We start from the raw sequence: 24,611 nt of genomic DNA, 5'->3' as shown, positions 1-24,611 counted from the left end.
ACAGGGGTCCTCTGTGCTTTCTGGATTTTGATGTCTGTGCCTTTCCCCAGGTTAAGAAAGTTTTCTGCTATGATTTGGTCCCATAACCCTTCTGCCCCTATTTCTGTCTCTTCCTCTTCTGGGACCCCTATGATTCTGATGTTGTTCCTTTTCAATGAGTCACTGATTTCTCTAATTCTTAAATCGTGCTCTTTTGCCTTAATCTCCCTCTTTTTTTCTGCTTCATTATTCTCTAGAAGTTTGTCCTCTATATCACTGATTCTCTGTTCTGCCTCATCCAATCTTGCCATCACTGGATCCATCCGTGATTGTAGCTCAGTTATAGCATTTTAAATTTCATTCTGGCTATTCTTTACTTCTTTTATCTCTGCAGAAAGGAATTCTAATCTATTTTCGACCCCAGCTAGTATTCTTATTATCGTGATTCTAAATTCTGGTTCAGACATCTTGCTTGTATCTTTGTTGGTTAAATCCCTGACTCATTTCTTCTCGCTCTCACTTTTGGGGTGAATTCCTTCATTTTGTCATTTTGAGGGGAGAAAAGGAATTAATGAGGTGGAAAAACTGTAATCAAAAAAATTAAAATTAAAAAAATATTAATATTAAAAATTAAAGACACACACACACACACACACACACACACACACAAATCGAATAGATGATGCTAGATCCTAAGTTTGTTTTGGCCTGGGAGTTGAAAGTGGTTTGACAGATTAGAGAAAAAAAGTGGGAAGGAAGAAAAAAAAAGGAAATCGTTTGAGAATTGAAAAAATGAATACACTGAAGTCGACTAAAAGGAGATGATGGGGGTAAAGTAGAATTTGAAAAAATATACACAAAAGTAAAGAATATAGTAGGAAAAAATTAAATAAAAATACTTTAATAAAAATTAAAAATAAATATAAATTTTTTTGTTTTTCTGTATTCAAGCAAAAAGAAAAGAAACGACAGAGAAAAAAGATAAAAAAGAAAGAAAAAAGAAAACAAAGGAAATCATTTGAAAATTTGAAAAAGTGAATACACTGTAGGAGACTAAAATAGAATGAAGGAAGTAGACATTGAAAAAATTTACATAAACACAAAAAATATAGCAAAAAAATTAAATAAAAAATATTTTTAATATAAATTGAAAGTAAAAATGAAGTTTTTCTCTTTCTGCATTATAGAAAAAGAAAAATGAAAAAGAGGAAAAAAGAAAAAGAAAAAAATAAAAAGGAAATTGTTTGAAAATTTGAAAAGCTGAGTACACTGAAGTAGACTAAAATAAAATGATAGAAGTAAAATAGAATTTGAAAAAAATTACACAAAATTAAAAGTATAGTAATAAAAGTTAAAGAAAAATATTTTTAATAAAAATTGAAAATAAAAATGAATTTTTTCTTTTCCTGTATTCAAGGAAAAGAAGTGTAAAAGAGAAAAAGAAAAAAAAAGAAAGAAAGAAAATTGAATAGATGAACCTGCTAACAGATTGAAGTAGGATTGAAATTACTTGGTTTTCCCCTAGAAATCAGTCTATGTCGCGCTTTATAGTCCATAAGCTAAGCTGGCAGTGAGACTTGTGTTCTTGAAGAGGGAGGTTGGCCCAGTTGGGCGGGGCTCAGTGTAACAGCTCTGCTCTCCACTAGATGGCGCTGCTAGCCTACTGGGGTGGATTGTTGCAGTGCTCCTAGGTGCGTAGGTGCATGCGTGGGAGTGGTCAAAATGGCGCCACTCAGCTACTGAGTCTGTTCTCCTGGATCAGCAATCGGGTATCCGTCCTCTATCTTCAGCTTTCATCCACTCCCTGCTTTTACACTCTACGTGACCAGGCCCCAGGCAGTACCTCTCTCCCAAGTTTTGTCTCAGATGCGGCTGTTTTCCCTGGCCCCTTACTTCCGAAGGACTGTGGCTCTGACCCGTTCCTCCCCTCTGCGGGAGGGTCTCACGGAGCAGTGACTGAATGAGCAATGGCCGAATGTCAGCTGCCACCCAGGAATGCTTGCTGGACCCTACTGCTGCCTGTGCCCCGAGACTGTGGCCAGGTGCCAGCCCGCCCCAGAAAAAGGTCGCGAGATAGTGTAGCAGCACCATTTCAGGGATTATGGAAAATCATCACAAACATCTGGCACCAGGCTTCACCCTTAACGACCTTGTTCCAACACCAGCGAATGTCCAGGGTCTGCTGGGACCAGGTGGCTTCAACAGTCTCTACCAAACGTCCTTCCAGCAGTGGAACCGCTTTTGCCCATGTGGCCCAAGAACCTCCCGGACTCCACTCTATTCCTGGGGATTCGCCTTTCCCACCAGAGCACCACCAGGTATCGAGCTGTGGAGTTGCAGACTTTGCACTCCCCTTGTTTACACTCTTAATGGAATTTAAACCCTCTCCTTTCTCCTTTCTCCCTTTATAGTTTAGTCCCTGCAGTTGTTTCCAATTTTCCACTTTCTCTCCAGCTGAGCTTTTGGGGAGGGGTGCTTTTCTCGTATTCTCTGCCCCTCCTCCCCCCAGTCTTTGTCCTCTCTCCACCCGCAAAAGCAGTTCCCTACCTTCAGCGGCTTCTCGCTCCCCAAATTCCCCTCCCTGCGCCACGTACCTGCTGAATTCTGTGGTTCAGATTGTGCAGATTGTTGTGTTAATCCTCCACTCAGTTTTCTAGGTGTGTAGGATGGTTTAGTGTTGGTCTGGCTATATTTCATGGATGGGAGACACCCAAAAAACTTCCATGCTGTTCTGTCATCTTGGCTCCTCCCCCCTGGTGCTTGGCTTCTTATAACCCAAGGCAGCCTGATATTTTTAAACAAGTTTCCTCAAATGCAAACTATTCTTCATCACCCTGTGTTGCTCATACCTGCCACGAATGATGTGCGGTCAAGGTTTCATCAGTTGGCTTTCCCTTCACACTTTTCGTTTTTCTTGCCTTCCACAAGGAAGGTAGTACCATTTATATCTTTACTTGAGCCAGGTTTATAAAGATTGCTTCACTACAAAGTATGTGTCTCAAAGTCAAGTAGATAGGAATACTGGATTATGTGCTCTTTCAGGTTTCTCTTCTCAGTTTGTGCATTTGTTCAACAATATTTATTGAGCATCTAACTCACAGTCCAAAGGAGACAGGCAGCTGACCTGGAATTCTGATACATTAGGATAAATGGCACATGGGGTAAGCTAGGTGCTATGAGAGGACACATTAAGGGCAGCATAAGGGTCAGGGGAGGTTCCTGGGGAAGTAACACCTGAGCTGGGAACTGAAAGAGAAGGAAGGATTAGCTCAGTGAAGGTGCCAAGAGGATATTAGAGACAGGGAAACAAAACATGGTGAGTGTAGAATTTCACAGCTGGAGCAGGAACTGGGTAGTGATGAGACTGGGGGAATCATCACAGGTCAGATGATGAAGGAAGGAAGGACTGTGCAGGAAGTGCAGTGGGAACCACTGAAGGGTTTGAAGCCTGGGGGTGGTTGGGGGACAGGTCAATCACATTCATAGTGTAGAAAGCTCCATGAGTTAATTAATCCTCCTTCTCTATCTCACGTGCTTGTTGGTAAATCATAACATTGGAACTGGTGGGTGGCAAATAAGGAGTATAGACGGAATTGTACAAAGATGTCTGACACATTTCCCAAGGATTCCTTTTGAATACCTACAGAGAAGAGTTTTCAGTCTTGACTTCATCTTTCTGTCTTTAAAAACCTCTGACAACATTTCCTAAAATTCTGTCAATACCAAAGCCTGAGGAGTGAGGAGAGTGGGGGCTGCATGACTCTCTTTTCTCTGTTCTCCCCTAGTGATTTCTGGGGCATTGCTGTGAATTGTTCATCCAAAGCCTTGTTCCTCTTGAGGAGGGGCCATCTGAACAGCAGCAGGGGAGGAGGGGAAAAGAGGAACCACAGGTGGTGTTTGCTCAATAAGAAAATATATTTTGCATATTCATAGTGTGAGTGAGTTAAAAATAACTCCATGTGAAAAATTAATAGGAAGTTACAAGTGAGTGTTTTCATACTAGCACACAGAGAAAACCAGATTCTCCAGGTCGCTAGAAGCTGACATCACAGAGGGTACAGGGTATTTATAAAGCATGGTGTGGCCAGTAAAGACAGTGTCCACATAAATGAGCTCACCTTCTCTCCTAGAACCCAGAGAGGAAGGACACAGAAGGACTTCGTTTTGGTTGTGAGTTACTGAGGTAGGTGACATTTCTTTCCTCTCTACCTATAACACTCTCATAACTGTAAGCATAACTGTAGTGAGTTTTTTCTGGTTACTTTGGGTGAGGTTCGTTGACTGTCAGATTTCACAAAACAGCATTTTTGGCTCTGCTCCCTTCTTAAGCAATGGACTCTTGTTTGGCTTCTGTTCCCATTTCTCTAGGGTTTCCTTACCAGACAGCCTGTTCCTATGGTTTTTTGCATGGTATGAAGGACTGCTCCTTTCTTCCTCTTCCTCTTTTCACAGCACCCCTGTGAGCCTACATGGCTAAAGTGAAGGGTTGCACTGTTTATTCCTTGACATCAATACAGTTAAACGGATAAGGTAGAAAGAGGAGAGAGAGGGCCAAACTGACACCAGACATTTGACAGTTGATTTTATTGCTAAAGGTCTTTAAGAATGGGAGACAGGGGCGCCTGGGTGGCGCAGTCGGTTAAGCGTCTGACTTCAGCCAGGTCACGATCTCGCGGTCCGTGAGTTCCAGCCCTGCGTCAGGCTCTGGGCTGATGGCTCAGAGCCTGGAGCCTGTTTCCGATTCTGTGTCTCCCTCTCTCTCTGCCCCTCGCCAGTTCATGCTCTGTCTTGATGATTACAGCTTTGTAGTATAGCTTCAAGTCTGGAATTGTGATGCCTCCTGCTTTGGTTTTCTTTTTCAAGGTCGCTTTGACTATTTGTGGTCTTTTCTGGTTCCATACAAATTTTAGGATTATTTGTTCTAGCTCTGTGAAGAATGCTGGTGTTATTTTGATAGGGATTGCATTAAATATGTAGATTTCTTTGGGTAGTATCAACATTTTAACAGTATTTGTTCTTTCTGTCCAGGAGCATGGAATCTTTTTCCATTTTTTGTGTCTTCTTCAATTTCTTTCATAAGCTTTCTATAGTTTCCAGTGCATAAATTTTTCACCTCTTTGGTTAGATTTATTCCTAGGTATTTTATGTTTTTTGGTGCAACTGTAAATGGGATCGATTCCTTGATTTCTCTTTCTGTTGCTGCATTGTTGATGTATAGGAATGCAACCAATTTCTGTGCATTTATTTTATATCCTGAAACTTTGTGGAATTAATGAATCAGTTTTAACAGTTTTTTGGTGGAATCTTTTGGGTTTTCCATACAGAGTATCATGTCATCTGCGACGAGTGAGTTTGACCTCCTGGCCGATTTGGATGCCTTTTATTTCTTTGTGTTGTCTGATTGCAGAGGCTAAAGCTTCCAATACTATGTTGAGTAACAGTGCAAGAGTGGATATCCCTGTCTTGTCCCTGACCTTAGGGGAGGATGATATTAGCATTGGGTTGTTCATATATGGCTGTTATGATATCGAGGTATGCTCCTTATATCCCTACTTTCTTGAGAGTTTTTTTTATCAAGAAAGGATGCTGTATTTTGTCCAAGGCTTTCTTTGCATCTATTGAGAGGATCATAAGGTTCTTTTCTTTTGTTGATGTGATGAATCACATTGATTGTTTTGCAGATATTGAACCAGCCCTACATCCCAGGTATAAATCCCACTCGATCGTGGTGAATCCTTTTTTAATGTATTGTTGGATCTGGTTGTCTAATATCTTGTTGAAGATTTTTGCATCCATGTTCGTCAGGGAAATTGGTCTATAGATCTCCTTTTTAGTGGGGTCTCTGTCTGATTTTGGAATCAAGGTAATGCTGGCTTCATAGAAAGAGTTTGGAAGTTTTCCTTCCATTCCTATTTTTTGGAACAGCTTCAAGAGAAGAGGTGTTAACTCTTCCTTAAATGTTTTGTAGAATTGCCCTGGAAAGCCATCTGGTCCTGGACGCTTGTTTTGGGGGACATTTTTGATTACTAATTCGGTTTCTTTACTGGTTATGGGCCTGTTCAAATTTTCTATTTCTTCCTGTTTCAATTTTGGTAGTGCATATGTTTCTAGGATTGTCCATTTCTTCCAGATTGCCCATTTTATTGGTGTGTAATTGCTCATTATATTCTCTTATTATTTGTATTTCTTCTCTGTTGGTTGTGATCTCTCCTCTTTCATTCTCGATTTTATTTATTCCTTTCCTTTTTCTTTTTGACCAAACTGGCTAGTGGTTTATCAATTTTGTTAATTCTTTCAAAGAACCAGCTTCTTTCTGGTTTCATTGATCTGTTCTCAGTTTGTTTGTTTGTTTGTTTGTTTGTTTTGGTTTTGATAGCATTGATTTCTGCTCTAATCTTTATTATTTACTGTCTTCCTCTGGCTTTGGGTTTTATTTGCTGTCCTTTTTCCAGCTCCTTAAGGCGTAATGTTAGGTTGTGTATCTGAGATCTTTCTTCCTTCTTTAGGAAGTCCTGGATTGCTATATATTTTCCTCTTATGACCGCCTTTGCTGCGTCCCAGAGGTTTTGGGTTGTGGTGTTATCATTTTCATTGACTTCCATATATTTTTTAATTTCCTCTTTAACTTCTTGGTTAGTCCATTCATTCTTTAGTAGGATATTCTTCAGTCTCCAAGTATTTGTTGCCTTTCCAAATTTTTCTTGTGGTTGATTTCGAGTTTCATAGCGTTGTGATCTGAAAATATGCATGGTATGACCTTGATCTTTTTGTACTTACTTATGGCTGATTTGTGTCCCAGTATGTGGTCTATTCTGGAGAATGTTCCATGTGCACTGGAGAAGAATGTATTTTCTGCTGCTTTAGGCTGAAATGTTCTGAATATATCTGTTATGTCCATCTCGTCCAGTGTGTCATTCAAAGTCATTGTTTCCTTGTTGATTTTTTGATTAGATGATCTGTCCATTGCTGTGAGTGGGGTGTTGAAGTCTCTTACTATTATGGTATTACTATCCATGAGTTTCTTTATGTTTGTGATTAATTGATTTATATATTTGGGTACTTTGACATTTGGTGCATAAATGTTTCGCATTGTTAGGTGTTCTTGGTGGATAGACCCTTTGATTATGATATAATGCCCTTCTTCATCTCTTGATACAGTGTTTATTTTAAAGTCTAGATTGTCTGATATAAGTATGGCTACTCCGGGTTTCTTTTGTTGACCATTAAGCATGAGAGACGGTTCTTCATCCCCTTACTTTCAATCTGTAGATGTCTTTAGGTCTAAGGTGGGTCTCTTGTAAACAGCATATAGATGGAGCTTGTTTTCTTATCCATTCTGTTATCCTATGTCTTTTTATTGGAGCATTGAATCCATTGACATTTAGAGTGAGTACTGAAAGATATGAATTTATTGCCATTATGTTGCTTATAGAGTTGGAGTTTCTGGTGGTGTTCTCTTGTCCTTTCCAGTCTTTGTTGCTTTTGGTATTTTTTTTTTTTCATTTTTTGTCCCCTCAGAGAATCCCCTTAAAATTTCTTTCAGGGATGGTTTAGTGGTCACAAACTCCTTTAATTTTTGTTTGGGAAACTTTTTATCTCTCCTTCTATTTTGAATGACAGCCTTGCTGGATAAAGAATTCTTGGCTGCATATTTTTCTGATTCAGCACATTGAATATATCCTGCCACTCCTTTCTGGCCTGCCAACTTTCTGTGGATAGGTCTGCTGAAAACCTGATCTGTCTTCCCTTGTAGGTTAGGGACTTTTTTCCCTTGCTGCTTTCATGATTCTCTCCTTGCCTGAGTATTTTGTGAATTTGACTCTGATAGGCCTTGTTGATGGTCGGTTTTTGTTGAGTCTAACAGGGGTCCTCTGTGCTTCCTGGATTTTGATGTCTGTGTCTTTCCCCAGGTTAGGAAAGTTTTCTGCTATGATTTGGTCCCATAACCCTTCTGCCCCTATTTCTGTCTCTTCCTCTTCTGGGACCCCTATGATTCTGATGTTGTTCCTTTTCAATGAGTCACTGATTTCTCTAATTCTTAAATCGTGCTCTTTTGCCTAAATCTCCCTCTTTTTTTCTGCTTCATTCTCTATAAGTTTGTCCTCTATATCACTGATTCTCTGTTCTGCCTCATCCATCCTTGCCGCCACGGCATCCAGCCATGATTGCACTTCAGGTATAGCATTTTTTAATTTCATTCTATTTTTCACTTCTTTTATCTCTGCAGAAAGGGATTCTAAACTATTTTTGACTGTAGCTAGTATTATTGTTGTGATTCTAAATTCTGGTTCAGACATCTTGCTTGTATCTGTGTTGGTTAAATCCCTGGCTGTCATTTCTTCGTGCTCTTTCTCTTGGGGTGAATTCCTTCATTTTGTCATTTTGAGGTTATAAAATGAATTAATGAGGTAGAAAAATTAAAATTAAATTAAAAAAAATTAAAATTAAAAAAATAATAAAATTAAAAAATTAACCCCTCCCCCCACAGACAAAAATCAAATAAATGATGTTAGATCTTAGGTGTGTTTTGGTCTAGGTGTTGAAAGCATTTTGAAAGATTAGAGAAAAAAAAGGGGGAGATGGGAATCATTTGAAAATTTGGAAAAATAAACACTTTGAATTAGATTATAATGAGATGATGGAGGTAAAATAGAATTTGAAAAAAATTACACAAAAGTAAAGAATACAGTCAAAAAAAATTAAAGAAATATATTTTTAATAAAAATTAAAAATAAAAATAAATTTTTTCTCTTTCTGTATTCAAGAAAAAGAAAAGAAATGAAAAATAAAAAAAAGAAAAAGAAAAAAGGAAATAGTTTGAAAATTTGAAAAAGTGAATACACTGAAATAGAATAAAATAAAATGATGGATGTAAAATAGAATTTGAAAAAAATTACACAAAATTAAAAAATATAGTAAAAAATTAAAAATATTTTTAATAAAAACTGAAAATAAAAATGAATTGTTTCTCTTTCTGTATTCAAGAAAAAGAAAAGAAGTGAAAAAGAGGAAAAAGAAAGGAAGAAAATTCAATAGATGGACACTCTAACAGATCAAAATAGTACTAAAATTACTTCATTTTCCCCTAGTAGTCAGACTATGAAGCGCTTTATAGTCCATAAACTAAGGAGGTGGTGATACTTGTGTTCTTGAAGAGTGAGGTTGACCCAGTTGTGCGGGGCTCAGTGTAACGGCTCTGATCTCCACTAGATGGCGCTTTTAGCCTACTGGGGTGGGGTGTTGTGACTCTCGTGGGTGCATAGGCGCATGTGCAGTAACAGTGAAAATGGCGTCACCCAGCCACACAGTCTCTAGTATCAGAACTGTTTTCCCTGATCAGCAATCACAGACCCGTCCTCTGTCTTCAGCTTTCGTCCACTCCCTGCTTTTTCACTGCCCATGACCAGGCCCCAGGCAGTACCTCTTTCCTGGGTTTTGTCTCAGATGTGGCTGTTTTCCCCAGCCCCTTACTTCTGAAGGACTGTGGCTTTGACCCGTTCTGCCCCTCTGTGCAAGGTTCTCACTGAGCAATGGCTGAATGTCAGCTGCACCCAGGAACACTTGCTGGACCCTGCTGCTGCTGGTGCCCCAAGACCTCAGCCAGGTGTCAGCCTGCCCCAGAAAAAGTTAACAAGATAGTGTAGCAGCAGCATTTCAGGGATTATGGAAAATCACAGCACACATCTGGCACCAGGCTTCACCCTTAATGACCTTTTTCCAGCACCAGCAAATGTGGCCATTCTCTGGGATCTGCTGGGACCAGGTGGCTTCAATAGTCTCTACCAAATATCCTTCCAGCAGTGGAACCGGTTTTCCCTGTGTGGCCCAAGAACCTCCTAGACCTCACTCTGCTCCTGGGGATTTGCCCTTCCCACCAGAGCACCGCCAGGTATTGAGCTGTGGAACTGCAGCCTTTGTGCTCCTCTTGTTTACCATCTTAATGGAATTTAAACCCTCTCTTTTCTCCTTTCTCCCTTTTTAGTTTAGCCCCTGTGGCTGTTTCCAATTTTCTACTTTCTCTCCAGCTGCTTTTGGGGAGGGGTGCTTTTCCCGTATTCTCCCCCCACCCCACTCTTTGTCCTCTCTCCACCCGCAAAAGCAGTTCCCTACCTTCAGTGGCTTCTCGCTCCCCAAATTCCCCTCCCTGTGGCGCATACCTGCTGAATTCTGTGGTTCAGGTTGTGCAGATTGTTGTGTTAATCCTCCAATCAGTTTTCTAGGTGCGCAGCATGGTTTAGTGTTGCTGTGGCTGTATTTCATGGACATGAAACACACAAAAAACTTTCATGCTGTTCTGCCATCTTGGCTCCTCATGATTTTTTAATAGTCTCTTGAGGCCAGAAGCCAAGCCAGATGCCTGCCATCAGATTTTCCTGTGATACTTGTATATTTGGGTGAATTTCTCTCCTGAAGATTCCCCAAATATCCTGAGGTGTCCTGCACATGCCAGCAAGTGATATTGTTTAATCACCTGGTAAGAATGCTGCGAACTCTGTAAGCAAGTTATCAGGCCAACATGTCCAAGAGGCTTTACTGGCTCCATAAAGTTAACCTTAGTCCTTAGAGATGTCTAGTGATATCTGAGTCTATGCATGACTCTCTCAAACATGACATTCTACTCAAAGCCTTGGTGAAGTAACCAATGTTTCCACTGGTGTCCTGTTACAAGGAGAACATCTTTTTAATGAACTTATGCAAATAATGCACTTGCCTTGAAACAAAGAATACTCACAAAGAGTTTCAGTGACCAATGCTTTAGTGTTCAATCTTATTTTAAAAAGACTTAGATATCCAATGAAATCAACCCAGTGTTGCGTTTCATGTAGCAGAACTTTAAAAATTTCAAATTACTAAAGATTTTAAAAGATATAAACCTTTCTATTTCTTCACCCAACTTATTCCTAACAATTATTCATGAAAACTTTATGAGACAGACATAATTAATCATCATTTAAGTCACCTTTTTGCTGACCAATGGCAACTGAAAGAACATGAGCTCCTTTGACCTTTACTAAAACTTGCTGGAATAAAAGTTTTATATTTAATGCTGATATCTCTAAAGATGTGTCTTAACTTTTAATGAAACCAACAAATTTCAATTTACATTGGGGTGGTTTTTGCTCCGTGATAGGGTAGGAGGAGCAGGAGCCTATGGCACTCCAGGCAGGGAGGATGGCATAGGAGCCCATTATGTAAGTCTTGCAGATGCTGGGGCAGAAACAGGAGGAAAAGGAGCAGGTAGGGGTGCAAGGGAGTCTTCAGAAAGGCCAGGGGCAGATCTATAGTTTGGACTAACATTCCTTGTTTGTCGTGGTCTTGTGTCCCCCTCCTGCAAAAAATAAAAAATAAAAATTAAAAAAAGTGCCTCTGCACCATTTATTTAAAATATTTCCTGATGGATGGATGAAGTACTTTCTTTGGGAACAGGAGTATTCCTGTTTTCTTCCTGGACAAAAGTTGAGAAGCAACACGGAAATAAAAGTATGACTCCATGAAACCCAGAGTACCTCTTCTGACATTCCTTTTCCCTAAAAGTTGGGGCATGATGGACTGAACCAAATGGATTCCTGGTTTCTTGTTCCTCCCTGAAAGTCGGAGTTCCACTGACTGACCAATGGTCTCCATAGACAAGCTAAAAGCCAAACCCAAACCCCCTATCTAGAGAGAACACAATGGGGGGAAGAGATCCAAGAGACCCATTTCATGGTCATCTTTCTTCTGAACCTAACATACATGACAAGGTGCTGGCACAATAAAAATTATACATTCTTAGTCATAGATCCCTGCGTATATTCCTTCCACATATTCCAATTTCAGTCCAGTGGGCTAACTGCTGGGATAGAGATGGAACTTCGCATTCTACACAAATTTAAACCACCACCTCCCCATACCAAAACAGATCTGTTACAACTTCCAAATAAATTGAACACTAGTCACATCCCTTTTAGTTCTTGGGAAAGCTGAGGCTTTCTAATGGGAAAAGTATGGACAGGAAAAAAACAACCCACAGTGGTTCACATCTGAGAAACTTGTGTAGGTGAGCACTCTGAGGGACTTACCTGGTCCTGAAGCTCCTCAGCTTCCCCAAATGCTCCTTTCCTTCCACTCCAACCAAAAAGCAAAATTGGCAGTCAGCTTCAGTGAGGAATCATCAGGGAGTTTCTCTTAGGCAAAAAGAATCTGGGAAGCTGGAGGGACAGATGCCTCAGATTCCCTCCCCAAGAGCAACTAGCCTGGAGCAGCTAACCTCCTGCTGTAGTCCAAGTTACCTGCCCAAGAGACTAGGAAAGAAGCCCTGTCATGGTACAGACCAACTTCTCTGACTTTGGCATACAGGGGAACTGGATGGATGCCACAGAGACGTTGGCTCCCAGCTGGTTCGCCAAATTTTGTTACTTTAACCCAGTGCAGCTGCCCACCACTCCAAACGCTAATACTCAAGAGAACAGTTTATTTTTAATTGTTATTTATTTTAGAGAGGGGGGGCAGAGTGCTAGTGGGGGAGGGGCAGAGAGAGAGGAAGACACAGAATCTGAAGCAGGCTCTGGGCTCTGAGCTGTCTACACAGAGCCTGAATTGGGGCTCGAACTCACCAACCATGAGATCATGATGAGCTGAAGTCAGATGCTTAACTGCTTGAGCCACCCCAGTGCCCCTCAAGAGAAAAGCTTTGACTGGAAAGGATTATGAGCTTTATTCAGGAGGCCGGCTCATGGGGAGAAGCAGACTCTTGTCCAAATGACAGATCTGAGGTTTTCACCTGGCCCAGGAGTTTAAAGGTGCTTAAGGCTGTTCCTCAGTTAAGGGAGTACAGTGGTCTGTAACATTTCTTGAACTTGTAGATACACTGGTACCAGCTACAAATTTTATCTCAGTGCCAGTGGGTGTGGTTGCTTGATGTGGGGTAAAGGGTTGTGCAAGAGACTCTGGTTTCTGTTTCATGATATGCAGAAGGGCTCTGTTCTGCATAGAATACATAATCTATATTAGGAATACAAGGAAAGATTAGTTAATCATTCATGCAGGCTAAGGGTGCTGACAAATGCTTCAGGAATACTAGTTGACAGGAGAGGTCCAGGCTGCTTCTAGATGTTACTGAAGATTCTGCCAGAATAGGGGCATTCGGCCTGGTGTGCTAGGCGAAAGCTCAGAGATCTGGGTGCCGTAGCTGAAGAGAGGGTGTGCGTGGCTGGTGGGGTGGGGGTACAGTGGCCTGAGCTCTTGGGCATGAGTGTGCTGGTGTCCTGAATTGGGCTGGGTGGAGGTGGATGAAGGGGAAGACATTCCTCTCTGCTTAGGGAAGACCCAAGGCTCAAGTCCTATATTAAAGCATATTCTTTCCAGGTGGCCCAGAGGGGAAGGGAAGAGAATGGAGATCAGACACTTCAGACCAGTCCAGCCTCATTCCTTCCCCTCTACCCTCACTCACCTCCCCAAACCCAGCTTATTGATGGGCCATGTCACACTTATTACACACCTGCTGTATGCACCAAGCTCCAAAGAGTTATTGGGCCATTCTCACCCCAGGAACCACTGCCTTTCCCTTGCAGCCCAGGCAGATCCTCAGAACCCATAGCCGCTGCTTTGATCTCAAGAGCCCCGAAGTCTCTTTGGAAACCTGGGATCTGGAACCTAGATATTTGGGACATACCATGGAGACCCTAAAGGCATGGGGGAAGGGAAGGTTGGGAGAGAGCCCCACAATTCCCTGGGGACAGAATGATGGCTTAGAGCAGCAAGAAAGGTTCAAGTGAGAGGAGAGATGAACTAACTTCTCTTGAGCAGACAGAAGGGCTTGTTTTCTGAAGCAGAAATCCTGGGCCTGATACAGGGAGAGGGCAAGAAGAAAAGGAACCCATACAGGGAGATCCTCTCCCCATAAGTGTTGGGGTTCAGCAATGTGTGGTGGTGGAAGGGGAGTCCACATGCAACAAACAGGCAGGAAACAAGGGAGACTCTGGGGGATTCCTTGGTTTCCATGTGGAGGCGTGAGTCCCCTCCTGTGCATACAAAGTAATTGCGAAATTACGTGCCCTCTGATGGGCTCTCAGACATCACTGATCTTGGGAGGAGAAAAGATGCAGAGACTGCGCAGGTTACTTTTTTCTTCTGTAAACCTGCTCTAGCAGCTGAGGGGGAGTCTCCCTCCAGTGTAAGTGGAGGCACAGGTGGTGGGACGACCTGATGGGAACAGTCACCATTTCCTCTGTCCTCTCTGAAGATGGAGTGGCTTTGTGGTGACCGGGTAATTAGGCTGTCCAGAGTTCCCAGGTAGGCCAACGGTCCTGGGGCAGGGCCAGGCTGTGGGCCGACCCCGCCCTGCTGAGGCCATTGAGGAGGGGACAGGGATCGCGATGGTGGGCGGGGCTTCCTCCTGTTGGGACTGAGTTACGTAGGAGGTTTTCCTTGGTCACTCCATTCCTCTGAGCACCCCAGCCCAGCACTTTGCTGACGAGGAGATGTCTCCTCCGCTTCCTTTGACACCTGATCAGGTCTGTACCCAGGAAGAGAGGGGGGATGGCAGGCAGAGGGTATGAAGAGAGAGAAGGGGCAAATGTCCATCGTTTCACTGGGCTCTGAGCCCTGCTCTACTCCCTAGATTCTGAAGGGTGTGAAAGGTGTGAAGGCAGGTGCAGAAATGACTTGGAATGGGGCAAAAACGGTAGGATGCAGCAGGGTGGAGAGATGGAGGTAATGGGAGAGTGGAGCCCACTGGGAGGTGGTGTTGTGTGGGGAGGTGAACCAGGAGGGGAGGGAGGCAGGCTGGTTGGGGTGGAAAGTGGTCAAGATGGGAGAGGACAGGGTGGGAGGTGGGCAGTGGAGGGGGTCAGAGGGATGGGTATGGGCAGGGCAGGGAGGTGGAGGAACCAGGATGGGGCAATGCCAGATGGAAAGTCAGAGATGGTCAGGGTGGTGGGTTGTCTGGAAGGAGGACTTGAGGAGGATCCCACTGGGAGGAGGGGAAGACAGCACTTCAGAAGCAGTCAGAGCCTGGGAGGAGTGTAGGGAGTACAGGTTGTGGCAGGGAAAGCAGGGTGTTTGTGGGTCCTTGGAGGGTCCTAGGAAAGTGAGGATAACACCACCAGAGCCACTTCCCACTCAGGCTGAGGACTGACTCTAGAGGGGAGCTTAGGAGGCTACCTCAACAGCAGGGATAGGGGTGCAGTACCTGCTCCCCTTAGCCCAAGACACTTGAGTGTGTGCCAGTCAGGGTAGGTGTAGGCTGGGCTGGGCTGCTTCTCAACTCTGAGGGCAGAATCTAACGGGGTTTCTCTGGAACAGTTTTTTAGTATTCATGTAGTGACACAATCTCACCCACATCTGCTTATCACCCCAAGTCCTGTCATATAACTGTCTCCTGCTCTGTGTATAAAGAATGTTTCAGATAGGAGTAATTTAGGGAATTTAGAGACAACTGGAGGATTCCCCTGGGGATTATTAAACCCTTCATGTCCATCTGTTGTGTGGTCTCAGTGCTCCATGGAGAACTTTGGGACAATGGTTAGTCTCATTAAAGGTTTTAGGGAAAATGCAACCTGTAAAGGGGCAAGAGGCGTGATGGACCAGGAGGGGAAGGGGCATAGTAGGTTGAGGGTGGGGAACGGAGCTTGCCAAGTTTGAGATCAGATTTCCCTTGGTGTGGGCCCCTGGTGGTCTGAGCCTGAAGAAGACTGATTTCTGTTGCAGGGACCCAGGACTAGAGCAATGTTGGGGAGATGCTCACCACAGGGGCTGGGGAATGGAATGAGGTGGCTTTCCAAGGGTGGACACATGGCTGATGGAAGCTTTACCTGTTTTACTCTTCACACAATTATTAGGCATATTTTATTATTCCCACCATATAAGTGATGAAACCTAGACTCAGAGAGGTAATGCCAAGGACCCAAGATAACACAGCTTATTAATAGGCAATTCAGGATTTGAACTCAAGTCCTTGGCTCCTGTGCTCTTGCTGTTTCTACCACACTACTGGGCAGAAGGTCTTACTCTGTTATGTGTCTGCCTCAGTTCAGGCCTGGGGGTAGGAGGTGTAGGACTGGTATGGAAGATAGATGCTCTAAAGTGTTTGGTGTATGAAGGAATGTATTGTATCCACAGTTCTGCTTTGGTGGTTGGGCCCAAGTCCTAGAGACTCTGTGGCAGGAAGGGGAATATAGCAAAGGGATTCCAGTGTGGGCCGGGAAGCTAGAAATAGGTTTCCTGTGTAATTTCATGCTTTTCCTGGGCATTCTAGTTCTCTAGAATCTAGAGGTCTGGGCACTGGATCCTTAAAAGAAGGAATAGAGTGGCGTGTATGTGTGCAAGGTGTGTTTGATGAGTGCATGAAAGTATATAAGTACGGGAGTGCATGCCTGTCTGTAAATAAGAGTTTGTATGTGTCTTTGTGTTGCACACATGTGAGAATGTTTGTGATGTGTGGGTGTGTATTTGTGTGTATTTTGAGAATATGTGTGTTTGTATGAATGTGAGCATGTGAGTGTGTATCTGCATGTGTGTTGCAGACTAGGAGTCTGGAGTTCTTTCTTGTCTAGTAAGACAGCAGACACAGAATTGAATACAAGAGAAGCTAATGTCCAGGAGGAGACAAGAGCCCCAAACAGGGGTTTTGTCTCCATATTTATTGATCTCCAATGATCTTAAACATGTGGAGAATGTGAAGAAAAACAATCATACTAATCATTAACTTGTGCAAGAAGCAAAGGGTCTGGGGGTCAAGTGGAGTTTGTGATTGAAGTACATTCGTATATTGGTATCAAAAGGAAAGTAACTTCCTGCAGGTGATATAACAAGTTACTCATGATCCCATTACAATAGCTCGCTAGCTGACCTTGGGGACTTTTGCCCCGTGGTTTCGGTTTTCTGCCTTAAGCTTTTTCTAACCCATTTGTGTAAGTAGAACTTATTTCCCCATAGTTCCCCCTTTTTTGTTTTTCTTCATTTTCTTAAGTTTACATGCAAGGACTGTCATGATGAGCTCCTGATCCATTTTTGCTATCAAGTGGTTTGGAGGGTTATTCTGCAAAAGGGTAAAAAGAGACATAGTACAAGTATTCTGCTTCCCAGAGTTATAATGGAGGATTAGTGCCTTTTGTCTTTTTCCTATAAATTCAACAGCAACCTCAGGGGCTTTGAGGCATGCCAATATTTGTGTATAGAAGTTTGGCTTATAAGCTTTTTGTTAGTGTTGGCCATAACTTGGTTAAGTACATGGGCAGTTTGATAGTGTGGTGAAGACTTATTCCAGTAACAGTAGCAGAGTCTATAATGCTTCCTGCATCTAGGATCCCAATGATTAAGAGGCTTATGAATCACCTTTGCCTGTTTAATGAATACCAGTGATGGGGATCATGGCCATCAGATGCAAATTGTGGATATATGCAATACCATTGTGTTTTAAGAGGATGCTGGCCTTGTTAGACAGGTTTTTAAGCCTTCCCCATGTTATATCAGGGGCAAGGACATGAGTTTGTGGAGTGGCTTCAGAATGAGGAGTCAATGAAGAGGTTTCTTCCATCTTGAAAGAGCGGGGCGGTGGTTGCTCATTCAGAGTCATTCTCTGGAAGTCCTGGTTTATTGAAAGATATCCTGGGGGGTCTCCACTCCATATAGGCCCAAGATCTGAAAGAACACAAGCATATCCTCTACCCCAGGTGAGTTTAGTGGGTCCAATCCATGTGGGTGCCCCTTTGGGGGTTTTGTATAGCACTATAGGATGAGAGGGTTTATCTAATTTAGAAGAATGTTGCTTAGCTGCAGTTAGTCCTTGAGGGTCAAGATTTAAAAAGTTAAGAGTGATCGTAGTGCAATCAAGGAGAAGTTGAGGTTGTAATGTAGACAGCTATGGGTAATTCCCCCTCCGGGTTTTTTTTTTAAGGTATTAAGTTGACTATGTGCTCATCCTACGACTGCTTGGCTTTGCATATTATAAGGAATTTAATTTTATCTTCCATTTCCCTCTGCCTTTGTTTCCCACATCACCCCCCCCCCCCCGCCTCGAGCAATTTTGACCATTAAAGTCTTTAAGATTGCTGAGGGTGGATGATCTTCTCTTCTGTAACTTCTTCCTGATGAATAGGGGCATAGAGATGCTGCTACCTATGGGTCAACATTGCTCAGTTGGGGTAGGTATAGGGGAGTTATGAAAGAGAAAGATAGAGTTGAGGGGAGCCTGAGCCTTCTTGAGAAGGAAGGATTGTCTGTGTACCAGAAGTTATAGCAGTGAAGTCTTCCAACAAGAGTCACAGAACTATGACAGAAAGACTAAAAAATGGACATGATTAAAAGATCTAATATAATTGATAAGTCAATTCAATTATTTCTGTGGCATATAACACTTAAACAATTAGAGTATCAAGTGATTACCTTGTACCAAAAAAATATTAAAAGTAGGAGTTGCATATAATCTCTAGAATAGTTATAGCATTTACTCAAATGTAACCTAAGGATTATTATATGTTTGACAGTGCTTCCAGAGTAACTTAGCATACCAAAGAAGCCTAATTGGCCAAAAGGCTTAATTTACAAATTAAATCTTGGGAAATTCATTTAAAAAATTCTCAGAAAGTTATAAAGCACAAAGCATGTTTACCATCAGACCCAAATATCCTTAGTTTATCTGCAATAAGAAGCCAAAAGCAGATAAGCCTTGTTTAGTAATCAATCCTTTCACATCCCATCCTAATTAGAAAAGGCGTAGAAGTCCAACGAATTCAATCCCAATTTATCATGCAAGAAAAACTTTTTAGGTTACCGAAGTCTTTGATAGCTATTGTAACAATTACCCGTGAAAACTAGGAGACAAAGTCAACCATTACATTAAGTCATAACATGAGCTTAATTGACCTTTGATAGACATGTCTATCAAACAACAAACTTACATTTGGGTCCATCTAAGACAATTTGTTCCCCATGGTTAATTTTTACCTGGAACACTGGTGGGAAGTCTGAAGTGGGTGGTCTTTGCTCCTTGACATCTCAGAGACAATATTTAAGGGTTGGAAAAAGGTTTCTATAGCTAATAATATGGCTTGTAGTTCTAAATGTTAGGTAGAAACTGGTCCAGTGTATAATATATGTTTCCAGTTTTTTCCAGTTTTACAAACGCAAGAAACCTGGTGAGCTTTCCCTGAGGCATCTGTAAACACTGTAAGGTCATTCTTAATAGGTTATAGCATTGGGGTAAGGATGTCCTCAGAGGGAATCTTTTGATTCTTTAAAAGGTTAGATTTTTTCCAATGACAAAGGGGATAGTCAGCGTTCTCTGGATGTAGGGATGCCAAAGGTGCTGGCTGACAATAAGGAGGCTTAGATTCCTTGGAAAAATTTTTATTTACTTTGGGTGGGTCTATATCTTCACAAACATTATTCGCACTCAGGGGGAGAATGACCGTAGGACAATAGGCCATGTAAGAATGACCTCAGGTGGAACATTGGTGCCTTCCATATGGCATGGTTTTATTGTTTTACCTATTCATTCCCAGATGTCTAGGTCAAAGGTTCCTTGCTCAGAAAATCAAGAGGAGTGTTGCTGGATAATCATTAATAATTTAAGGAGTGGTATATGAGTGTACTGTTCTGTCCTGGGGATAGGGAGTCTCCCATAAATTCTCTCAAAAGTTCCACAGCAGCAAATCCTAATATAGTTTCGCTTTTCTCTTACCTCGTCAGGAGAGATTAAAGCCCCATGCACTTTTTCTTTTAGAGCTCTAGTCATTCCGTGGCATTTTGCAGTCCTTGAGTACACATCGCTTTATAGCCACATTGACCTCTTGTCACATAGGCTTTTCTTCTTATCACGTTGGGGGCCCCCATCTGTCACAGACTACAAGTCTGGAGTTCTCTCTTGTCCAGCAAGAGAGCGTGGATGCAGACTTGAATACAAGAGAGGCTAATGTCCTGGATGAGACAAGAGCCCTGAACAGGGATTTTGTCTCCGTACTTATTGAGTGCTCAAGATCTTACACATGTGGTGAACATGAAGAAAACAATCAGATAGTAATCATTAACTCGTGTGTGCAAAAAGCAACGGGTCTAGGGGGCAAGTGGAGTTTGTGATCAAAGTACATTAGTATATGGGCATCAGATGGAAAGTAATTTGCTGCAGGTTATAAAACAAGTTACTTGTGATCCCATTACAATATCTTTCTAAGTAACATTGTGTGCTTGTGCCCCATGGTGGCAGCTTTCTGCCCTAAGGTTTTTTCTAACCCATTTGTGTAGGTAGAACCTATTTTCCCACACATGTGTATATGTGTGTCCTGTCCAAGGAGAGCCTGAAGACTCATAGCTGAAGATGTCTTTGATTTGTGCACATTTGTAGCAGGATTCAGGCTGTTATGGGGTGGGGTGAGTTGGGAGGACAGAATAGAAAGGCTGTCTGTGCTTGGAGTGTGGGGGTTGGGTAGCCTGAGCAGTGGGTGTCTCTGCCCTGCCAGGCACAGGGGGATGCCATCTGAGTCCTGGGTCTGAGGCTGGGTGGAGACTTGGTCCCCCACTCCACCCCTATCAGGATTTGGGAAAGATCTAGCCAGGCTGCAGTTCCTAATTCCAGGCTCCACCCATTCTGCCCGAGGCCTTAGAGTCCTCAGAAGTCTTTGTGTGCCACCTCTTGAGTCTGGGATGACCACAATCACAGTGAAAACTTCTGTCTCTGTCAGTACTAGTCAGACAGGACCAAACCATGTCCTTGTCTCTTGGAGGCCTCTGGTAAGGCCATTCCTACATTCCTAGTGAATTTCACACCAGCTGAGGTTTTTCAGACCCCTTGTGCTGGGAAGTTTTACTGAGTCTAACTTAAATCCTCTTGTTGCACTTTGTGCCTGTAAGACCAGGTTGAGTTTGTGAAATGGAGCTCAGCACCCTGCCTCCAAATTATGGAAGTGGTTTCTTTGTAAGGGACATGGATCCAGAGTGTAGGGACACTGAGAGGATGTGAGGATAAGTCTAGTGGTTTGTGGATGGGTCAGACGTTTCCTGGGCAGGTGGGCCATGATCAACAGGACAGATTCAGATAACGGATTTCAGAAACCACTGGTTTCCCCTCTGTTTCCCCTGTTACTCCAGCTCAATTTCTTTCATAAGCTTTCTATACTTTTCAGTGTATACATTTTCACCTCTTTGGTTAGATTTATTCCTAGGTATTTTATGTTTTTTGGTGCAATTGTAAATGAGATCGATTCCTCGATTTCTCTTTCTGTTGCTTCATTGTTGGTGTATAGGAATGCAACCTATTTCTGTGCATTGATTTTATACCCTGCAACTTTGCTGAATTCATGAGTCAATTCTAGCAGGTTTTTGGTGGAATCTTTTGGGTTTTCCATATAGAGTATCAGGTCATCTATGAATAGTGAAAGTGTGACCTCCTCCTAGCCAATTTGGATGCCTTTTATTTTTTTGTGTTGTCTGATTGCAGAGGCTAAGACTTCCAATAATGTGTTGAATAACAGTGATGAGAGTGGACATCCCTGTCTTGTTCCTGACCTTAGGGGGGAAGCTCTCAGTTTTTCCCCATTGAGGATGATATTAGCATTGGGTTGTTCATATATGGCCGTTATGATCTCGAGGTGTGCTCCTTCTATCCCTACTTTCTCGAGGGTTTTTATGAAGAAAGGGTGTTGTATTTTGTGAAATGCTTTCTCTGCATCTATTGAGAGGATCATAAGGTTCTTGTCCTTTCTTTTACTGATGTGATGAATCACGTTAATTATTTTGTAGATATCGAAACAGCCCTGCATCGCAGGTATAAATCCCACTTGGTCGTGGTGAGTAATTTTTTTAATGTATTGTTGGATCCGGCTGGCTACTATGTTGTTGAGGATTTTTGCATCCATGTTCATCAGGGAAATTGGTCTGTAGCTCTCCTTTTTAGTGGGGTCTCTGTCTGGTTTTGGAATCAAGGTCATGCTGGCTTCATAGAAAGAGTCTGGAAGTTTTCCTTCCATTTCTATTTTTTGGAACACCTTCAAGAGAAGAGGTGTTAACTCTTTTTTAAATGTTTGGTAGAATTCCTGGAAAGCCCTGGACTCTTGTTTTTTGGCAGGTTTTTGATTACTAAATCGATTTACTTACTGATTATGGGCCTGTTCAAATTTTCTATTTCTTCATGTTTCAGTTTTGGTAGTGTATATGTTTCTAGGAATTTGCCCATTTCTTCCAGATTGCCCATTTTATTGGCATATAATTGGTCATAGTATTCTCTCATTATTTTTTTTTATTTCTGCTGTGTTGATTGTGATCTCTCCTGTTTCATTCTTGATTTTATTTATTTGGGTCCTTTCCTTTTTCTTTTTGATCAAACTAGCTAGTGGTTTATCAATTTTGTTAATTCTTTCAAAGAACCAGCTTCTGGTTTCATTGATCTGTTCTACTGTTTTTTGTTTGTTTATTTGCTTGTTTTGATAGCATTAATTTCTGCTCTGATCTTTATTATTTCCTGTCTTCTGCTGGTTTTGGGTTTTATTTGCTGTTCTTTTTCCAGCTCCTTAAGGAGTAATGTTAGGTTGTTTATCTGAGATCTTCCTTCCTTCTTTAGGAAGGCCTAGATTGCTGTATACTTTCCTCTTATGATCGCCTTTGCTGTGTCCCAGAGGTTTTGGGTTGCGGTGTTATCATTTTCATTGACTTCCATATACTTTTTAATTTCCTGCTTAACTGCTTGGTTAGCCCATTCATTCTTTAGTAGGATATTCTTCAGTCTCCAAGTATTTGTTGCCTTTCCAAATTTTTCTTGTGGTTGATTTCGAGTTTCATAGCATTGTGGTCTGAAAATATGCACGGTATGATCTCAATCTTTTTGTAGTTACCTAGAGCTGATTTATGTCCCAGTATGTGGTCTACTCTGGAGAATGTTCCATGTGCACTGGAGAAGAATGTATATTCCTCTGCTTTAGGCTGAAATGTTCTGAATATATCTGTTTAGTCCATCTGGTCCAATGAGTCATTCAAAGCCATTGTTTCCTTGTTGATTTTTTGTTTAGATTACTGTCCATCGCTGTGAGTGGGGTGTTGAAGTCTCCTACTATTATGGTATTACTATCCATGAGTTTCTTTATGTTTGTGATTAATTGATTTATATATTTGGGTGCTCTGACATTTGGCGCATAAATGTTTACAATTGTTAGGTCTTCTTGGTGGATAGACCCCTTGATTATGATATAATGCCCTTCTTCATCTCTTGATACAGTCTTTATTTAATTCTAGATTGTCTGATATAAGTATGACTACTATGGGTTTCTTCGTTGACCATTAGCATGATCCATCCCCTAACTTTCAATCTGTAGATGTATTTAGGTCTAAAATGGGTCTCTTGTAAGCAGTATATAGATGGATCTTGCTTTCTTATCCATTCTCTTACCCTATGTCTTTTGATTGGAGGATTGAGTCCATTGAAGTTTAGAATGAGTACTGAAAGATATGAATTTACTGCCATTATTATTCTTGTAGAGTAGGAGTTTCTGGTGGCGTTCTCTGGTCCATTCTAGTCTTTGTTGCTTTTGGTATTTATTTATTTATTCATTCATTCATTGATTCATTGATTCATTCATTTATTCATCTTTTCTCCCCTCAGAGTGTCCCCCTTAAAATTTCTTGCAGGGCTGCTTTGGGGTCACAAACTCCTTTAATTTTTGTTTGTCTGGAAAATTTTTTACCTCTCCTTCTATTTTGAATGACAGGCTTTCTGGATAAAGAATTCTTAGCTGTATATTTTTCTGATTCAGAACATTGAATATATCCAGCCACTCTTTTCTGACCTGCCAAGTTTCTGTGGGTAGGTCTGCTGCAAACCTGATCTGTCTTCCCTTGTAGGATAAGGAGTTTTTTCCCTTTCTGCTTTCGTGATTCTTTCCTTGCCTGAGTATTTTGTGAATTTGACTATGATATGCCTTGTTGATGGTTGGTTTTTGTTTACCTAATGAGGGTCCTCTGTGCTTCCTGGATTTTGATGTCTGTGCCTTTCCCCAGGTTAGGAAAGTTTTCTGTTATGATTTGCTCACATAACCCTTCTACCCCTATTTCTCTCTTCCTCTTCTGGCCCCCTATGATTCTGATGTTGTTCCTTTTCAATGAGTCACTGATTTCTCTAATTCTTAAATCGTGATCTTTTGCCTTAATCTTCCTCTTTTTTTTCCTGCTTCGTTAGTCTCTATAAGTTTGTCCTCTATATCGCTAATTCTCTGTTCTGCCTCATCCATCCTTGCTGCTGCGGCATCCATCCGTGATTGCAGCTCAGTTATAGCATTTTTAATTTCATGCTGGCTATTTTTTTACTTCTTTTATCTCTGCAGAGAGGGATTCGAATCTATTTTCAACTCCAGCTAGTATTCTTATTATCGTGATTCTAAATTCTGGTTCAGACATCTTGCTTGTATCTGTGTTGGTTACATCCCTGGCTGTCGTTTCTTCATGGTCTTCTTTTGGGGTGAATTCCTTAGTTTTGCCATTTTGAAGGGATAAAAGGAATTAATGAGGTAGAAGCATTAAAATTAACAACAATTAAAATTAAAAAATTAAAATCACACACACACACACACACATAAATCGAGTAAATGATGCTATATCTTAGGTGTGTTTTGGTCTGGGTGTTGAAAGTGGTTTGACAGATTAGAGAAATAAAGGGGGGGAGAAAAAATAAA

At 41.7% G+C, this 24,611-nt stretch overlaps 2 protein-coding genes across 3 annotated transcripts in view; both read left to right on the top strand.

Moving 5' to 3' along the window:
* The first annotated feature begins 3,975 nt into the window (after positions 1-3,975).
* The window catches only part of LOC123590485 (cationic amino acid transporter 3-like), a 44,319-nt gene continuing 23,683 nt past the window's right edge, over positions 3,976-24,611 (top strand). The window contains exon 1 of one of the 2 annotated variants that reach the window (XM_045463718.1): positions 3,976-4,162. The gene's annotated coding sequence lies outside the window, so the exon portion shown is untranslated. Of the gene's footprint in view, positions 4,163-14,363; positions 14,472-24,611 lie in introns of those variants that run through there. The other variant, XM_045463717.1, reaches the window with a different exon arrangement.
* LOC123590484 (cationic amino acid transporter 3-like) overlaps positions 14,367-24,611 on the top strand; it is a 63,700-nt gene continuing 53,455 nt past the window's right edge. Inside the window, exon 1 of the mRNA XM_045463715.1 lies at positions 14,367-14,471. The gene's annotated coding sequence lies outside the window, so the exon portion shown is untranslated. The remainder of the gene's footprint in view (positions 14,472-24,611) is intronic.

This window comes from Leopardus geoffroyi, chromosome B4, assembly GCF_018350155.1.
Source record: "Leopardus geoffroyi isolate Oge1 chromosome B4, O.geoffroyi_Oge1_pat1.0, whole genome shotgun sequence".
Lineage (NCBI taxonomy): Eukaryota > Metazoa > Chordata > Mammalia > Carnivora > Felidae > Leopardus > Leopardus geoffroyi.
Note: the sequence above shows the minus strand (reverse complement) of the source record. Positions and strands in the feature narration are given on the sequence as shown.